Source organism: Bactrocera dorsalis, chromosome 3 (assembly GCF_023373825.1).
Source record: "Bactrocera dorsalis isolate Fly_Bdor chromosome 3, ASM2337382v1, whole genome shotgun sequence".
In the NCBI taxonomy this organism is placed as follows: Eukaryota; Metazoa; Arthropoda; class Insecta; order Diptera; family Tephritidae; genus Bactrocera; species Bactrocera dorsalis.
In genome coordinates this window covers 73,448,324-73,469,606 of record NC_064305.1, presented here as the reverse complement: position 1 = coordinate 73,469,606, position 21,283 = coordinate 73,448,324, and the positions used below count along the sequence as shown (strand labels likewise).

The 21,283-nt window shown below is 35.2% G+C and overlaps 1 long non-coding RNA gene across 2 annotated transcripts in view; it reads left to right on the top strand.

Moving 5' to 3' along the window:
- Nucleotides 1-13,451: 13,451 nt before the first annotated feature.
- The window catches only part of LOC125777320 (uncharacterized), a 46,510-nt gene continuing 38,678 nt past the window's right edge, over nucleotides 13,452-21,283 (top strand). The window contains exons 1-2 of one of the 2 annotated variants that reach the window (XR_007422241.1): nucleotides 13,452-14,791; nucleotides 18,078-18,169. This is a non-coding gene — a long non-coding RNA (uncharacterized LOC125777320). The remainder of the gene's footprint in view (nucleotides 14,792-18,077; nucleotides 18,170-21,283) is intronic. The other variant, XR_007422240.1, reaches the window with a different exon arrangement.

Sequence of the window (21,283 nt, the reverse complement as noted above, 5' to 3'; positions counted from 1 at the left end):
TTTGTTCTTTGGTCTGGTGCCTTGTACAATCAGCTTCACACTCACGGTAAACAGACCGGCAATGTTTCACGTAGTATTTTTTAGGCTCACATGGAATTATTTTCATCGTTAACTTCCAACATAGGTTAGGTTAGGTCAAAGGGTTGATTCAAAAACGATGCATCACACTTGTGTAGATATCTTTTGTGTTACGCATAAACTCTTAGAGCTGAATTACCTGATCCTCTTAGATGGACGAAGCGGTTTTAGCTTGACATAATTTTTTCCTAAAACTGTTAATAATCCAAACAATCCCAGTCACTGCGCTCTCGGTCAGAAGAAAGTCGCTTAAGTTCTAATTGTTGACCTGTACTTGTTGAGCTTCCAGGAGGTCCAAGGAACCAACGCCGACTCGCTTTAAACGGCTGAGACAGGGTTCCTGTTTAAGTTGAAAGAAGCTTGAAGCTATTGAAAATGAGGCCAGGCACTCTTTGATTAGTTTTGAGCGCACAATCAGCAAGTTAAAAACCCTTATAGCTTCTCGGCTAACGGAGTAAATGCACACCTCTCTGAAGATAGCAACACTTCGGAGCAGTACATCTATCGTTCCTTGATGGCAGCCATCTCCGCTCGAAAAATAGAAACTAGAGGTTATGGAGAGCTCTCAGCAGAAGACGTCACCCTTCCCCACTTTCCCTTTTAATTTTGATTCTTCTGTGAAAAAGCTTACTATACCCCTTCTCGCACAGTTTTGCCCCGCACACAAATATCTTGCAATTGTGTAAGCTGGGAAGGCACCGCCAGGCTATTGTTCGGCGATGCAGTGATCTATTTTGTAAGGAATGCAATTGGAGAATTTCAATGTGTTCCTGGGCGAGACTGTTCGTAAATCCGACTTCCCTAAATCCAAAAGCAGCCTTTGCCTACCCTACTGCCGGTCGTCACTCCCAAATACTCAGATGAGGGAATATCTCAGCCCTAAGTTGAACCAAATCCAAAAAAAAGAGCTTCGGTCCTGAAATCATAGCGCAAGTCTCAAGTGAGGTCGGGTCCGTAAGAAGTTTTCTCAGGTCGTAAATACCGCAACTCCTTTAGCATTACCCAATATAAATCAGATATAAATCACGAGAACCTTCCTTACTTCCCAAACCTGGTACAACTATCAATTACCAATACTTCTGTATATACCATAACTGAAACGATCATACTTCGAGTTTAAAGTTGGGTTAGATTGTTATATCATTGGATTTGCAGCGCACATAGTATAGTATTTATGTTAATACTCTTTTCCAGAATATTTTTATACATCTTGCAAATACCAACGTATAGAAATATTCAATGGAGAGGAAAATTCTAAGAGGTCTGTATCAGAGCCTTCGAAATATCTTCATTTTCATCACTTTTCTGCTAGCTGAACCTCTCTTGTGGATCTTTATTTACTACTTGCTATACTGTCTTAACTTAATTATGCCAGTTTATTGCATTTATACCAGTTGTTTGTTCGATTCATCAAATCAATTTCGAAGGTGATACAAATGGAGAGTAGCTAAAAATGGTGGGGTAATTGTATGATGCTGACTTTTATGAAATATTTTCACTAAAAAGAAATTATTTTTACTTAAAAAATAATAATTTTACTTCAAAAAAATATTATTTTACTAAGATTTCAATATATTTTGAAACTATCAAAAACAACAAATACTAATTACTTTAAAATCGATTTGGCCTCTTAGGCACATTCTATCAACCATTTTAAGCATTACCTAAGCACAGATCAGATTAAAAATTGAAAGCTTCTCACTTTCTTGAGTAAACATTTCATTAAAAGGGATGTCACGTGACAGAAACAGGCACATGCAACAGCGAAATGCCGTGAAATCTTCTTAATTTTCAAGCGCTTAGGGGCAAAACGCGAGTTGTTGCCACAGAACTTTGACGGAAAGACAAACAAAGAAAAATCAAAAAGAGAGAAACAAAAACACTTTTCAAACAAATTAGAGTTTGTGGAAGGAGAAAGAGTTAGGGTAGAGTGAAGTGATGGCACACCTAAAGCTTACAAAATGATGAGTTTTTATCATTTCTGAAATATGTGAAGCTTTGTAAATATTTACATACATAAATGCTTAAGCATGGATTAGTTTATCAAAATTGACATATGAATATGTACGTATTATATGTATGTATGTATATATGGTATATACGGTACATATACTTGTATGCATGTAGGTGTAAATATATGAAAATCCTTCCGAAATACAGCTCAAGGCAACTGAGTAAGCCTAAAATATGAACGCGAGTCAAAAGTGTAACTGTGTGACTGTATACTTAGTGCAAAATATGAATTATGTGCATAATGCATGCACAAAAGACAATGCGAATGAGGCCAGTGGCGTAGGCAGCTGAAGGCGACGACAATCAAACCCACTGCTTACATATGTACAAGGCCTGCCTCGGCTGGCCACAAGGACCACGCTCTCTGCCATTTAAATTGTGATCCCTTTCTTATGTCGTTTGCTGCTGTTTACGTCTTCAAGTCGCGTTGAAAGTGAAGTGCTCTTAGGCCGCTATGTGTGCGCTTTCTTCGCGCTGATGTCCTTTTTGCGAATTCAGATGCTTTTTGGTATCCGTGTGTGTATGTGTGTGACCATATGGGCATATATAATAAGCATATACATTTTTAAAACACGCTGTTGCTGATCAAATGACTATCAGCACAAAACTCAAGTATTTGCCTTTGGCTTTTCGTGGCTGCTTTTGTTGTTTCGCCCAGCAGATATATATTTTTGTATTTTTTGAACTTTTTTTTATTTATGTACAGTGTAAATGTGTTATATTCGTTTGTGAATCAAAGGCAAATAAATACAGTTGTATGTGTCTACAAAATCACGACCGGTTTAGCTGATTTTTTTTGTAGTTTTCCATTCTCTTTAGCAACTCATACTCAATGTTAGCCTGTTTGTGTGTCGTTGTGTGTGTGATAAAGACAAAAGCACTCTTGTGCTGCTTGTGAAGTCCTTCAATGTGCTCTTGGGCAAACAATATACGACGACATGTAGACAAGCCAAAAAAGAAATAACAACAACACAAATCCTACACAATAGCAATGAAGAGGCTTTTGTTTTAGCGAAGGCAAAAAGTAAAAATAAAAAATATGTAAAAAAAAGCTGCGAAAAGAAATCATAAAAAAGTGCAAAAATGGGACAGATGTTTAATTATTGTTGTAGTTGTGGCGCAGTGATGCAATTTTTGCCAAAAAATAAATACTTTTTTTAGCAAAACAAAATATTTTATTCTAAATTGCAATAAATTAAAATAATTAACTTCTACGTTTTTGCAAAAAAAGTAAAATAGTTTTAATATTAATTTCAAAAATAAATTACTTTTGAAATAAATTTTTTTAATAAAAAAAAAATTAAAAAAAATATATTTTGCAAAAAAATAATTTTTATTTGATAAAATAAAAAAATAAAATTAATAACTCATAAAATTAAGATAATTGAAATATTAATTAAATTCAAAAAATTTTAATATACTTTTTTTTAATTTTAAAAATAAAACTGAAAAAAAAAAATTTTGAAAAAAATAATTTTTATTTCATAAAAGAACGCAAAATCTTACCCAAATACAATTTAATTTTAAAAACAAAATTAAAATACTTTATATCATTTTCCTTCAAAAGTTTTTCTACGAAATAAATACCTACTTTACATATATTTAATAAAGAAATATAAAATGTTTTTTTTTATTTTTTTTTTAATAAAATAAATAGTTTTCAGAATCGTATTTTCCATGAAAACAAAACCAAAAGCATTTAATGTTTTTTTTTTTGAAAAACTAAAAACAAAATAATTTTTTTTTAAATTTTTTTTTAAGTTTTTTCATTAAATCAAACAAAATAATTTATTTGCAAAAAAAAAATATATTATATTGAAAAAAAAAAATTCTTAAAAAAATTTAATTTGTAAGAAAAAAAATAGATTTCTATTTCATAAAAAAAAAATCAATTAAACCCAAGTAATATACATTTTACTATTATAAACGCTTTAAAGCACGCTTTTCAAACTCAAACACCGCACCTTAGCCTACTTTAAGGCGCGCTATAGGCGAATTTCACTGCTAGTCACAAGCACATACACATACATATACATATATTAAACACAGCGCTCAGCCAGACACATGCCCAATGCATGCAACCTTGTTTGCCGTCGCTTGTCCTTGCGTTCCATTTCTTTCCAGTCCACTGCACATGCACAGCGCGTATCCTCCCAGCGTACGTCGGCCGTCCCGCCAGGCAGGCCAACCAGCCAGCTAGGCTGCGTCACAGTGCACGCTCGTTAGCCGAACAGCGTCGCTTTGGTTCGCTGACTTGGCACTTCGCTTAAATGCAATAGAACAAATATCGCGCAAAAAACGGTAATAATAATGGGAAAAAACTGCGCGAAAAGAGGACGGTTGACAGCTCAATGACGTTGAAGGACTTCATCGCTTAAAGGGCCGCTTTGCTAAAATGCTGCGTTAGCACAAATGATTATCGCGACTGCAGTCGGTTTATTAATGCATTTCGTGAAACGCATTCAGCACCGACTGCCACAGAACAACAATGCAAACGCATATCGAATGAAAAAAAAAAAAATAAATGAAAAAAAATTAAGGCAAAAAAACAATGAAAAAAGAGAAAATGTGCAATAAAAAGCCAGCGTATCAATAAAAAGGCATAACCGCGAAAGTCATGCTACCCTTATCACCAACAACAACTAGGCAGCTCGTTGCCGATGGTCCCATCCCTTTTAATTTCTTCTTTCGCTTTGGCTTTGCAATCTGCTCCTTCTTGTCCGCGCCTTACTTCTTGCTGTGGCTTCACTCGCATCCTTCTTTCATTGTTTTATTTTATGAGAATGTCTCGGTGTGTGTGTGTATGCTCAAAAAATTAATTATCGCATAATTTCATGGTTGATACGCATCTCGGGTGTTACGCCTCATTTGGCGGGCTTTTGTGTTCGCCTTGCACTCACTACTCAGTCCGGCGCAATTACTTTGCTGAAAAGGGTTCGCCGTCCTTTTTTATAAGAGATTTATGGTACGTTATTATTGTTATTTGAATTATATTCAATTGCTGCTTCTCCTAATCTGGGTTTGCTGTAGTTTTTTGCAATTTTCAAAAAAAATTCTTAGAACTGTTTAAATGATAGTCAGTGACTTGTATCGCTGTGTTTTTAGAGCAATCAGGTGATATTCTCTTGGTGATATTCTCTCGGCTTCAATTATACAAAACACCTTTCGCTCATCTAGAGCATGTTCACCAAAATGTTCCATGAAGATACGATAATTTTCGGCTCAGATTTTCTTCATATTAAAGTGAAGAAGAACTCTACTCTTGTATGCACAATATTCTTTACATTTTAGGGTCAACAAATCTATTTTGTTTATACTTCAGATGAATGGAATATACTGTAAAATGTGCACAAGAAGAATAGCTTTCCAACACATGTTCAGAAAATTGCAAAACTGGAAAAATTATCAAGTTACGCTATCACTGTCCAATCCGAGCGAATATAGTAATAGACTAACAATAAACATTTATTATATAAAGGGTGATTTTTTAAGAGCTTGATAACTTTTTTAAAAAAAAAAACGCATAAAATTTGCAAAATCTCATCGGTTCTTTATTTGAAACGTTAGATTGGTTCATGACATTTACTTTTTGAAGATAATTTCATTTAAATGTTGACCGCGGCTGCGTCTTAGGTGGTCCATTCGGAAAGTCCAATTTTGGGCAACTTTTTCGAGCATTTCGGCCGGAATAGCCCGAATTTCTTCGGAAATGTTGTCTTCCAAAGCTGGAATAGTTGCTGGCTTATTTCTGTAGACTTTAGACTTGACGTAGCCCCACAAAAAATAGTCTAAAGGCGTTAAATCGCATGATCTTGGTGGCCAACTTACGGGTCCATTTCTTGAGATGAATTGTTGTCCGAAGTTTTCCCTCAAAATGGCCATAGAATCGCGAGCTGTGTGGCATGTAGCGCCATCTTGTTGAAACCACATGTCAACCAAGTTCAGTTCTTCCATTTTTGGCAACAAAAAGTTTGTTAGCATCGAACGATAGCGATCGCCATTCACCGTAACGTTGCGTCCAACAGCATCTTTGAAAAAATACGGTCCAATGATTCCACCAGCGTACAAACCACACCAAACAGTGCATTTTTCGGGATGCATGGGCAGTTCTTGAACGGCTTCTGGTTGCTCTTCACCCCAAATGCGGCAATTTTGCTTATTTACGTAGCCATTCAACCAGAAATGAGCCTCATCGCTGAACAAAATTTGTCAGCGAAACACATTTCGAACCGAACACTGATTTTGGTAATAAAATTCAATGATTTGCAAGCGTTGCTCGTTAGTAAGTCTATTCATGATGAAATGTCAAAGCATACTGAGCATCTTTCTCTTTGACACCATGTCTGAAATCCCACGTGATCTGTCAAATACTAATGCATGAAAATCCTAACCTCAAAAAAATCACCCGTTACATAAAAACATTTATACGTAAATGATTTGAAGTTATCATACTAATAGTCCAATTTTATCTTTTCAGATTTGTTGAACCAACTGGCAACCCAGGTAAGCTGAAAAAATATTTATTTACAACAACTCGATTACTCACATAATTTGAACTTATTTCTATATTTTATATATGAGTATATTCTATTTGTAGTGTTTTTTTTACGTACATCTTTTTTGAGATCCGTCAACACTATTTTCATTAGCTTATTTAAAAGTGATATTTGCATATGACAGGTCTATTGATAAGTCCCGGCCTACCACAGTAAATCACAATTTTTGGCAAAACTATTTTTGCTTACTTAACATGGTTTTCTTCAAGTCTGATACACTGATTATATCCGCCAGCTTTTCGACAAAACTTTTTTGTAGTACGATTTGTCCTCTGTTTCAGCGATCACCTCTTCATTTGAGGAAAATGTCTTCTCAGCGAGCATTCTTTTGAGATATGAGAACAGGAAATACTCGTTGTGAGACAGATTTGGAGAATATGGAATGGAACCGGAAGCAATTTGAGGGCCAATTCATCGATATGAAGTGACTTGTGATACGGTACATTACCTTGGTGAAACCGCACCTTCTTTTTCTTCAAATGCTACCATTTTCGGTGATTTCGTGCCTCAAACGGTCCAATAACGTTATGTAATATTCGCTGTTAATGATCCTTCCTTCTTTAAAGCAATAAAAAAAATTATTGCATTCAATAAAAAATACTCCATGCGCATTCCAAAATACAGACTCCATAATCCCATCCGACTGTTACGTTTTTCCACACTTTGGAGTGGATTCATCGTGTGCCGTCCACTCGTATGACTGTCGGTTGGACTTCAGTAGGAACTGATGGAACCATATTCCACTGTCACATAACGACGCTTGAACATCTCCAAACACTGTTCCGAATTATTAACTCGTCATTGCTTTTGATCAAAGGTGAGCTCGCTCAGCACCCACTTAGAACAAAGCTCTTTCATATCCAAATATTCGTGAATAATAGAATATGATGTACACGTTCAGTTGATATCTCTAGAGTATCTTCTATCTCGAACAACTTCACTTTTTTGTCATGCAAAATTATTTTGTGGACTTCTGTTATGTTTCTCTCGCTGACAAACTCTTTTGGGCGTCCACTGTATTCACCGTCTTTGGTGCTCATTTCACCACGTTTGGACTTAACATACCAATCCTTGATGACTGATTTTCTTGGATGAATGTCCGGAAGCCTGTCATCAAGGAAAGTTTTTCAACTGTATCTTTTCCAAAAATCTAACTTTTCTCAACATGCGAAATTCCTTTTTATCCATTTTTTGGCAATAACCAAAGTTGCTATATGTAATTCACAAACTAATGATCCGACAGCTGCCAATTTCAAGTGACCTGTTAAATATTTAGTTAAGAGAATCACAGCAAGCATTGTTGATAGACTAGATAGTCCTGACCTGTGAAGATATTAATTGAGAGAAGGAGGGAAGCCAAAACAGAACATTTACTGAAACTAATTAATTATGCTTAATTGACTGTGTTTGAGCACAAATAGTATAAGTTAATTTACATCGAGTTTCTTAAGTTAAATACAACAATGTTCGCTAATTGTTCTTAATTCAAAATACACAGAGGGATTTTCTAATTATGCAACTGGCACTTAAAGGGTTACAAGGGTTTATGGGTTTCAAAAAATCGATTTTTTTACTTTCTTATTAAACTCTACAACAACTCTAGAATATTGTCCTAAATTTTCAATTTAATCCGTGTGATAGTTTCGGCGATACAACCTTGAGAACTTGTGCGCTCGAGGCTAGTTAGGCAAAAGGCGCTGTCTTTAAACGTGTTCTGCTCGAAACTGTGTTTTTGAAGTTGGTCAGCTGTCAAATACTATTAGTTTACGCTTAATTGAGTATGTTTGAACATCAATTAGGATGAGTCAATAAATAACTTAATTGCTTTCGAGAATTTACTACATAAATTTAGCCTCACTTAATGTACACATTCGTATTTGTGGAAGGCATGGAGAATAATAGTATGTTAATCGACTATATTTAAGAGCTGTCTCAAACGACTGAAATAAATGAGAGCAAAAATGCTTTTGAACAGTTCTTATTTATTGATCTTACACATATAAGCATTTTAATTTTAATGTAAACAATGTTTTATAGTATTAAAATTAATAAATTCGGATTTTTTTACTTTTGCATCTCGATGTACATATTTAAGTACATGTGTATGTACATAAGCGCTTTTGTGTTTACAAGTAAGCAAATATTTTCGGAAAAACTTTAAAACAGCAAATAATGTTTAATCCAATGTCTCTTCATGTGTATATTTGCAAATTTATCTGTGTACATACATATGTACATACATACGCATAAGTATTTGTGTTCACTGTCAGCACAATTGTTAACTCAATTTATATCAATTTTTAATTACTTTCTCAGCAATTACGAAATTGACGTTTGAATTCCAAAATAAATATGAATGTATGTACATATGTAAGTAAATATAGATTGTCCTTACTAACACAACAGAAGCACAGAAAATCGTATGTATGTACATATGTACATATACGCATTTGCTTGCGGTAAGCTAAAACGATTTGAGAGACCACATGATTGCTAACGGGAAATGAAAAAGCACATTTTAAGATTTTATTAAATCTTCGAGTTAAGCAACAATTAAATTAAACACTCCCAAGGATAAGCTGGTATTTGACTCAAGTTGCAGTTTAATCATTACATATGTATGTATGTAAGAATGTATGTTTGAAAGCATGTTTGTTTGTATTTGTGCTACGCATGAGTATAAACAGATATTTATTTGTCAACATGTGTGAGAATTATGTGCGAAACTGATTGCCGTAACTAAGATGCATAGATACATACATACATATGTACATATATACATATACATATGTATATATTTATAGATATTTCACAAATCAAGTGTGTGACAGCGCCAACAGCAGGAGCAAAAACATTTGGACAGCACATGTTGCTGACGTGCTGTTGTTGTAATGCTAATGGTGGAACGTGTATGTGTGCATATGTACATATGTATCTATGCATTTGTATACTGTATGTTGACCATAAAAGCAGCTAATAGTTAAATTTACGCAACATGCCAATTACCTGGCAGCGAAATTTAACAAACCCATTACGTAGGGTACTAGTTTGTAACTAGAATATTTTTGGCCAAAATCGTACCACTCAGAAGAGAAAGAGAACCAGAGCGGGTTTTTGAAAAGTTTCTGCAGAAAGAGAGCATTGTTACGGTGGCGAATAAGTATTTTCTCAGAAAAACATAGAGGACCTGAACAAAAACACAGATTAGAGCAGTTCTTAAGTGAACGTATTGAACAAGACTCTTATGAATCCAATGAGCAGAATCGGCTTTAGATCAGTATGAAACAAACCAAGTAATCCCCCATGGTCAAAATACACTTGTGCCAACGTTTTTTCTACTCCTCGGAACAGTTGTTAAAGTCAATTTCCGAAAAAGTTTTCAAGGCAAGTTGCTATTCATGTCTAATGTCTTCCATTGACTCAAAACGGTTTCCCCAATTACGGTGGTTGCGGCACGATACTTGTTGAAAATTTGGCGAAAAACTCACGAGGAATCAACACAGTAATCGACGGTGCATTATCGCGGTGCAAAACCGAGACTTATCGGACCAAAATTCTGGCTTTTTTAGAATATCTTCGCGCAAACGACGCATAACACTCCAATAGTATTCTTTGTTGACAGTTTGGCCGGTCGGAAGGAAGGCGGAGTGCACCAAACCTCGATAATCCAAGAAATCTGTCAATACAACCTTGATTTTTGGCTTTTTTTGCCGTGGTCTTTTCGGTTTCTGCTCACCTTTGCCACAATATTCGGCCGAACGACCGTGTGTTTCCGGTTCGTAAGCTTAGGTCCAAGATTCACCGTCAGTAATAATACGTTCCATGACTGCTTTTCAGACGGGAAGCTTTGTTTCACAGACATTAACCGGACGCTGTTTTTTGAAAAAATTTAGTGATTTTGAAACCAATCGTGTTTTTATATTTCTTAGACCCAATTTCTCTCAATTGGATTTTCATTGATTCTTCCCATATTCCATCGATGCCAGTAAGATCCCTGATTGTTAATCGTTGATTCTCAAGCACCAATTCTTAATTTTATTAACGTGTTGATCACCAATAAGTAAAAACACCAGTTTCTTGGATTGAAAAAATAAAATAAATATTTGCTGGTACCAGTTCCGCTTGTGATTCTTACTAGTTCTAAAGTAGTTTGTAACTAGTTGATATCACTGCAGGGTAAAAACATATGTTTATACCCTTACGTATATGATATCTAATATTGGTTTTTTCTGTCATGTTTTGAGATTGTTTAGCTGAATTTGCAATACGAAATTGGGTATAGCTTATCTTTGAGGAAAAACCCATAAAACCAAAAATATATTTGCATAACTCATGGGAAGACCGAAATACACAAAAATAATTTTATAAACCAATATGTACATACATACATATGTACATTTATGATATAATAATTGGCATGAATGGTGCATACGAGGGCGGTCCGATAGGTACATAGCGTTAGGGGTCGAGAAAAACTAATATCATACTCTCATAAAAGGCTACTATCAGAATTTCAGCCGATTGTAAGTGATAGTGTTGTTTTGAACGCGTTTGGAACAGGACGTATACGTAGATTAATGGAAAAAGTGCATTATTGGTCGGGCTTACGAATATTTTTTTATGCATACAATGACGCCTCTCCTTTGATGGTGACTATCAAAACATGATTTAACGAGTTTCTACGTAATCGCATGCCGGTTTTTGATAAACCAAACCCATGCCCCAAATTGGTAGTTGAGGATGACAAAAGTCCACTATCACGTCTTAGTAGACCGCCGATTACAGATGCACAAGATAGCTGGGACACTAGGCATCTTAAAAGACCCCCGTAAGTAATTGACGGCATGAAATAAAGCGCACGGTAAAGCTATCGGTGCAATTGGTGCCACCTTTGCTCGTTTCAGACGGGAAGGCTTATCATGAGATTAAGATATTTAAGCGGATTCCGAAAGAGATTTTCCAACTTTTCGTGACCATCAATGAAGCATGGATCTATTAGGCCCGAAAATAAATCAAGAAACGATCTGTACGGTAGACTTCACCCCGCGAAACTGCTCCGAAAAAGGAGAAGACTGTTTTATAGTCCGAACAAGTCATACATAGCTATCTAAAATTTTTTTGGAAAAACACTGCATCTCATATGATCGGCTTATTTATTACTCAAATTTTCCAAAGAAAATTTAAATATATGTATGCCCTTACGTAGCTTTCTGAAATGCAAATGAAAGATCGAGTTTATACACTTAGGGTGGTCCTTAAAAGTCAAATTAAATATTTTTTCCATCTTAGATGAACCTAAATTAATCTCCCTTTTGTATATGAGGCAATTATTTATTTATTTACTTGAAATTTCCTGTACATTGGTTGACAGTATGACTTAAACGTTGAGGTTTAGAACATTCAATTTCAAACTGTTCTGGAACATTAAGAACCACCCTAACGGACAAAAATGCCTTTTAGAATAATTGCAGAAAAATTACCGCAGATCAGTTGCAGTTGCAATGAAGCTCAAATGCTGTTGATTTCAAAGCAAAAATATTTCAGAAATTTATTAAACACACATACATACATAAATACATACATACACATGTATGTGCATATGTGCATACAAAACTAGTACAAACTTATATCCGCATATAATATAAGTAAGTACATATGTAAGTAAGTACATAGATACTTAGATAGATACTAACATACACATGCATCTACATACATACATACATACTTATGTAAGCACTCCAATCATGAAAAAACATGAATCGACAAAAGCCGTTGCAAATAAATCAAATTCATACACAGGAAGAAATGTTAAGAATGCATAAACGTAATGAAAACTCAGCCAAGAAGAAGGGCAGACATAAACGACAAACAAATAAAGAAAACAAAAACAACGTAAGACATGAAGCAACAAGCGAATCGACCGTTGGCAGTGGCGTAACCGAAGCATTGCGATTCGCTGCCGAGTAACGCAGCAGCGACGGCGACGTCAGCGCGCGATAACGACAACGCTGGCAGTGACACGCTGCGTCGTTTGTGCGTTTTCAATTTGAATGCCCATAGCGCACACACGCGCAAAGCAACCACAATCCAATCGCATATTCATACAGAACACTCGTACTCGCCCTGCACGAACGGAACAAAGAAGCGCAATAGTGAATGAGAATCGGAAACGAACATGACACGAATGGATAGTGGAAGATTCAGTGTGATGGCCCAGTAGGAAATGGGATGAAAAGTTGGTACTCAGGTTTCTTAGCAAACAAATTTATTACTATTATTTATTTTAATAAATCTAGGCTAGGCTAATTCCATTTTTTAAGCAGACTAGAGGAAAAGTGTATGTTTGTAATAATATTAGGGTCATAACGAGAATTTGTCAAAAATTTCACCACTTGACGAAAAATAAAACTATCCCTTGCCTTATTAGTCTTTCTACGTTTCTTATTTAAAGTCTCTGGTTTACCTGTATAGCGACCTCATAAAAGATGTGAAGAATCCTTCGATCTGTGAGGATACACAAGCCGACTGAGACGGATAATGGACTGATCAAAAGTTTCCTTCAATAAATTGATTGTGCCTATATGTAGCATATACTTCATGGAACCAAATATCGTCCACATCAACATCTCTCCTTCTTCCCATAAAGGTATGCTTTTCTCAGTGCCCTTTGTATGACGTCTCTAATTATACACATTAACGTGGTGTGAAACGAATCGATGGTTGTTCAAATTACCGAATCTGCTGAGCGCTTATATCCACCGAATATTGGACGCAGCGCGCTACGCGTCGCGCAAACGGAGTCATTATTTTGATAATCAATTTGCATCATTTTCAAAAGTTATTCCGGTATAAGTCTCTTATTATGAAATGCCAAATCAAACTGAGTATAAATCAAGTAATAACTGCCAAAAGAACAACTCCAAAAAAGGATTGCATTGGAAAACCCACTCTTCTAAAAGATCATTGATAATTTTATATAAATTTCACAAGTCATTCAACTTTTACATTAGTAACCTTGAACTTTAAATTTGAGATCCAAAAATACATAAATAGTTCCAGGCTGAAAATTTCAAGAAACACTTTCCGCTTAGTCATCAAATTTGACCAATTCATAGCGAAAAACGAAATAGAAATCAATTTGAATATTTCGACTTTTAACTCGTTAATTTTTATTAGGGAAAACTAGGGTTTTCCATTTGTCGTTTTCAGAGTAATACGACAAGTTTTAAGATTATTTAGCTGATGATCATATCCATTGTGAATAGCACACCCTATTGTTATTGCAATTCTCACTGGGTTCGTTGCGCTCGCACTTCGCAACGCCAGCGATAAAGGCAATCGCAACGCTGACTCCGACCGCGCCAGCGACGATGACGACGACACTATCGTTGCGTTCTGCGATAGCGAATAATGAGCTAAATTTTTCTCTGTACTTGTACTTTTGTTATTGTATTATTTTTGTGGATCACGGCTTTCCTTTGTGAATGAGAAAATAAAAGAGGAGTTTTTGTTTTTCGCTTGCGTTTCGAGTGCCAGCCACGAATTCTGTGGACAGTCGTGCGCGTGCAGCGGTGGCGAAAGGAATAATAAGTGCAATACTGTGAGCGTGGCGAGTGAATCACAACGAGAAATAATTTTGACATTGGCAAATGCCATTTGGGTTTTCGTGTGCCGCCGAAGGGAGGACATACATACATAAATAAATGCGCGATTAGTGTATAAAATGGGTGTTGAAATATTACAAAAACGAACATTAATTTTGTAGTGAAAATAAACACAGGCGTGTAAAATGCAACAACAACACTGATAAGCGTTTTCTGACGCGAGTGAGTAAAATTGTTGGAAAATAATCTAAAATGCAAAGCGATTGTGCAAAATATAGTAACAAATAACAAACAATGAAATCACACACGTGTGGGTATGTAAGCATGTATGTAGTTGTGTCTATTGTATGTTGGGGGAAAGGACAACCACGAAGGATATTCGCATATGTGCGCCTTGACACGCAAGCAACAGCAAAGTTCAAAATCAGTGGATACATGTATGTATGTTTACAAATATACACGCCCTTGACGACGACGACGACGGCGTTGACTTCGCAGGCTTCGTCATCGATAGCGCAACAGTGCGTCATGCAAGTAACGGTAATTAAAAAATCCTCAATGTATATTCCTAGCTGTAGTGTAGCAACAAACATATGTATGTATAGGTCATACACATATGTACATATCTATCCATACATACATATGCACAGGCGCTGCAGCCTGGCATCTTTAGTTGGCTGCGTGTGTCGGTTTAACGGTTACTCTGCGACATGCAGATACATGTGGCGCGCTACTACTGTGCCTGCTAAAAGTTCACGTACATGCATACTTGTATATCTGTATATATGTACATAAGCATGTATCGCATTCAAATTGTTGCCGCCGGCTGAGGTATCTGCGAGATACTTTTAATTGTCTTCAATAGAATTTAATTGAAAGGCGAGCGTGCTTGTACGCCGCCACATTCCAAATTTCCGCGACGAACTGTTGCTTTTCACAACATACAAGCATTCATATGTACCATACATATGTACATTACAACAACACAAGTGCTCAACCCGTATGATTACAGTTCTTTTCTCGCCGCGCCACTGTTTGGCGTTGACAACGTTCAAATGAAATTCAAATTGATTCCGAAATCGTTAAACGAATAAATTCATTTGCGTTGGCTTATGATGGCGAGGAGACGAGACTCGCTTTTTACACTTGCATGTACATACGTACAAATTAAACGAGTATATGTACATATACATGTTTGTGCCGTCGAGCGCTTGGCGAAAAAGGGGTTGCCTATTCCTCGCATTCGGTTTGTCGTTTTTGGTACAATTTTTATTATTTATCACAATTTCTATTTATCTATATTAACACATTTGTACTTCTAGTTGGCAGTATGTGCGTGTGTAAGTGTGCTTGTGTGCGTGCTTGCCCTAAATTGAAATGAATTGAAAAATTGTGAATTTTTGGCGGCTAACGTAATTGCCGCCGCTGAGCTATTTGATCACATTTGATTGTTTTGCTGGCATTTCATTTGGAAATGATAGATTTTTATTAACTAAATGAAAGTGTGAAAAACTGTTTGGCCAACGAACAGTTAATATTGTCATAGAAATTAATAGGGTGGTGAGAGATGATTGGGTGTTGGAGGGCATGTATTTTATGTACATACATAAGTACATATGTATATGTGTGAATAGTAGAAAATATTTTGGAAATATTATATTTTTAATTATTAAAAAGCAAATTAACTAGATTTAATAGAACAGCGCAAAAAAAAAATAAAATTAATAATTTCATAGTATGCATATTGGAAGCCATCGGAAACGAAAGCTAAAAGAACAAACATTGAGGGAAAAATAATTTACGGCCGATCTATGTTAGGAAAAAGGAGCCGGAGTGGCGTGGTTAAATTTTTAAGAGTTAAAAATTTTTTTGTAATTTGACATTTTGACTCGAAGATTTTTTATGTGAATTTTTCACATAAATTTTAAGGTTATGTGAAAGAAGTTTCTAAACAGAAGTTATAAATATTTTCATTATCTACAATTTTTTCATATAACCACTTTCCGTAGGACTCTTATTTTCGCCTGAAATTGAAATAAAGCGTTCCTAACCCTTAAAAATTTCGCCACGCCCATCTCCTTCCTATTGAAATCGCCTTGCCTGAAACCTCGTTTGGAATCGAACGGCTCAAAGAGGTTCTTTTCGATCCTGACGGAGCTTTTGGTATTCTCATAGTCAGTTTACATTACCGTATTAGTTTTTTGGAGATATCAAACTCAGAAAAAAAGCTACATAAATTCGTGCTGTCAAAAGCAGGTCTTCATTTTTATAGTTTGAGCTGAGCACACTTAAATTCCAATCGTCGGGCCTACCTTCGTCTGACCATATTCTACAAAGAAGTTGATGTTTGCTCCTTATCAGTTATTCGCTGCCATATTTGAATAGCTCGGCTCCCGCCGCTTTGTTGTTCTTTAGTCGGCTGATTGCTATTCAAACTTCTTCATGGTCGGGCAGTGGAACGTCTGCTCCCTCGTCATCGATTAGGGAATAGGGTTCGTCATCTCCTGGTGTCATGCTTTCACTGCCATTCAGCGGGTTTGAGAAGTTTTCCCTCCATAACTTCAGTATGTTTTGGGTATCAGTGACCATATCACCTCTGGGGGATCTACAAGAGTACGCTCCGCTCATGAAACCTTATTAAATTACACGTAGAAATTAAGAAGGGTTAATCAAAAATTTTACATGACTTCAAATAAAATTTTTACCAGGCTTTTATTTACTAAATTTTGAAATATCTGTCCAAAATGTTTTCTGAATTAATATTTTCTGCATTTTTGTCCACTGAAATTAAATTTTCTAACGATGACTTTGCTGGTATTACATAATTAACATTACTAGGGGACTCACAACTTCTCATAACGCATCGAACAATCATAAGCTCTTACATTTTTCCTTTGTTAAAAAAAATAATTATTTTAAATAGAATTTTTTCCAAATAGAAAACATTAATTTTTTTGTACAATAAAAAAATAAAAAATTATATATGTGTGTAATAAACCAAAAATTTATTTGTATGTATATAAGTTATATATATAAATAAAAAATCTATGTACATAACACCACATCTCAATTTCTTTGAAAATATTTCTTCAAATAAATACTTTCATTCTCATTAGAACGGATATTTGCGGTTATGCGCCCTGTAAAGCGATAACTAAATATTTCCATATCAATGCAAACGTTTGTATTTTCATAACATAAATTCTTTTTATAATTTCACGAAAGCTGAAACTGGCACATAAACTCCTAGCGTTCCACATTCGAAAATGTCGGTTCATTCAACGGCAGCTGGCCTTATCTATTTTATATTTGTACGCTCCACACCGCATTCGCTGATAAGACTTCAAACACAAAAAAAAAGCAAAAACAAAAGGGAAATGAAAAACGGTTAAACTTAACCTTTCGAATTGAATGCGTGACCATTTATAGTATACTTTGCTGGCGAAAAATGTGGAAGCGTGAAATAATTAAAGTCATTATAAATAAAATATATAAAGACGAGCTATTGAGGCTGGAAAGAATTTGTAGATGATTTTGTGGTTATTTTTAAAGATTTCGTTTGAATTATCTTTTCCGTAGAATATTTGCAAAATAACTATAAAAGAACTTATTTAAATAAAAAAAAAAATAATTATGAAATGTGATTACTTTTAAATTTCAAATGTTACATTATTTAATATACAATCATAAATAATAATTAATTATTTTCAAATTATAGTTACTTTTACTATTGTATACTATATAGTATATTCATTATTATTTACACTCTCTTACCCATACCCATAACTTAATTACAATCTGGTTTCTTTTCTGCATTCATTTTCAGCTCAATTGACTTGCTGCCCTGTTGCTACAAATAATCCTCATACATACATACTTACTATTATGTCAATATGTATGTAAGCTCGAACATATCATGTAAGTTTACACCATATACCTCGATTTAATCCTTTATTTGCATGAAATACCCTTTGGTGTATCCCTTTTTAATTAGTTGTAATTTATGTGTGAGCACTTTTGGCAAACAAACATTTTGTAAAAGAGACACGTCCACTGTATAAGGACAATGATTTAAGGCCATCAAAAACAAAAAGGGTGACAATGTTTGTATATATTTTTTTCTGTTCAGAGCAGCATTAATGATAAAACAGGTCATAAATAGTGCAAAACAGCGTTTAAAACATTTCACTAGGTCTCCAGCGGCAGTAAGTAGCCGGATATTTTATACTTTCCGAAGAAAAGCTGAGCTTTTGCGCCTGAGTAGAGCTTTCATACATGAATAAAGCTTCCATTGGTGGATCTTTAGTGCGTTACTGCCTCATTCGCTACTCCCTCAATTAATTTGTTGTATACAGTCTTCTACGATTATTATCAATTTTGCTCGATCTACGCATTTACCTCAGATTACTTAATATTACCTTTTTTAGCCGCCCAGTAAAATTCGAACAAGCATTTTTTCTTCTTTTCTCTTCCTCTTTCAACAAGCGTTTAAGCAAATAAAAATTGTTGAGAATCTAACTTAATTACCTCTGTAGATAAATCATGCATCGCTTTTGCAAGCTTGACCAGAAAAAGTCAAAACTTATTAATGTTTTTATTGTCAAATATGATTTTAAGTTTTTACCCTAGTTTATAGGAATTTTCTAAGAAAATGAGGTGGTCGGCGAAGTCATAAGGATCTGTCATTGTACGACGTTCGAGATAATACGGGTCAAACCTGATAAAGTCTTCAATCAAAACTATGTTTTCTTGTGTATTTATCTTACAACTTTCGATAATTCTTTAGCCTCTTGAACTGTGAAGCTTCTAGATATCTAAGACTTGTTTTATGTAAAGATGGACAGAATCATAGGAAGCGTTCCAACGTCCTTGTAATGGCTTCTTTGAACTTTTTGCATGTATCGTCGTTACTTATGCCTATCAGGTTCGCATGAAATACAAATAAATTGTGACCTTTCTTTAGGCTAACAATCGACCTGAGGCTTTTTAATATAATCTTGGCGATCAAAGGCTTTTAGTTACATATTTAATTCCTATGCTGGTTCGATAGCGACGCGGATAGCGGTTTTGGCAATCTCATCAGCAATGTCGTTTCTCTTACGTAATGCGATCTGAGATTATAATCTCAATTATCGCCTAGCTACGACGTATATATTGATCTTCTTCAAGTTTTTTCCCGAGTTGTTAGCTATCTCGGCCGCTTTCCTAACAGAAAAAACTTTTGCCTGAAAGATACTGCAATATTCGGAAAGCTTGTAGGGTCACCTCCAGCTACGAGCAATAGTTGTCGGCTTCCACTTCGTTAGCCATTTTGATACGTCTGTATAGACGTTGCAAGTTTTGCTGACAAAACGCATGCTTCTGCCAACCACCGTATTTCAGTGTGGCCTGAAACCTTCTCTCACAAATAAATCGTGAGGTTATGTAGTCTACTTTATCCACCAATCAAGAATACAGTATCAACATAGAATTACAAACCGACAACAAACTTGTCTTCCTACATTATAGAACCAGCCTACGCTACATATACAACAATTTAGTTACAAGTTCATATTCATTAGCTGGTCCCATCTACATATGAGTACAGCTCCCATGTGTGCCTTCGCAACCAAGGTCTTATCGCTCGACTTCGGTGACTCTCCTGTGTGTATGAGAAATTTCATGTGTGATTATATTGCCAATAACCCACAACATTTTACATGGTGTTGTTATTGTTGTTCTCTAACATAGTTTTTTTTTGCAACTCGGTGTTGTTTTCCATATCTCGGTTGAGTTTGCCGCAATGTGTATGGCGGTGCTTGTGCTTCTGCGTTGGTTTCTTACACATTTTTTGAATTTTTTGTCGACGTTGCAAAGACGCTCTGCCGTTTTGTTGTTTGGCGAGTGCATTAATTTTCATTTCATGCTTTTTGAAATACAAAAACGATATTCCCAGAGTAGCCAGGCATTAAATACATACTTTAATTCTTACTCATAACGCTATGGTAAATAACACTGTGTGTACATAAATACATATGTATGAGTATGTTTGTAAAATATGCGCAGCTATGTGTTATGCTGTGTTACGCTATGTGCCCTGTGTTCCTTCCTGTCTTTTGTGCTTAATGAAAATGCGATTCCATATGGTGGATTTTTGGGTGAGATTTTTGCTTGATTTGCGAAACCATGTGTTCGCTGTTTGCCATATGGTATCTATTCTCTTTTAATTACAAATAGCATACACTGAGAAAAATTTATGTGGAAACATTTTCAAATCTGTCACACGTCCTTTTTTGCCAAGAAGTTGCTTATTTGTAGGAAAAATCCGATATCGGACCGACATAGCATATATGTACATATGTCTGTAGATGTCATACAAACTGACCGATCAAACTCATGTCCTTATATGGAAAACTTGTTTATTTGACAAGATATCGGCAGGAAAGTTGGCAGAAATTATTTCCTAAGGCAAGACTACAAATTTTGAGAAACTTTTTCAAAACGGCTTACTAGAGCATATACTTGCTATACAAACTGACCGATTAGAAATAAGTTCTTGCATAGAAAAATTGTTTATATGACTAGATTTCTTTATGAAATTTGGTATGTATTATTTTTTTATGCAATACTATCGATTTCGAAAAAATTTTTCAAATTGGATTACTATATCATATAGTTGCCATACAAACTGAACGATCATGCTCATGTCCTTATATGGAAAACTTTTTTATTTAAGAAGATATCTTTACAAAATTTGGCATATATTATTTTCTGAGGCAGCACTACAAATTTCGAAAAAAATTTCCAAATCGGAATACTATAGCACATACTTGCCATACAAACTGAACGATCAGAATCAAGCTCTTCTGTGGAAAACTTTTTTATTTTACGAGATATCGTCACGAAAATTGGCATGTATAATTTTCGAAGATACCACTACAAATTTCAAAAAAACTTTGCCAAATCGGATAACTATATCATATGGTTGTCATATAAACAAAACTGACTGGCTGCTATACTCCGAATTAAAAAAAGTACCAAAATTTTTACATT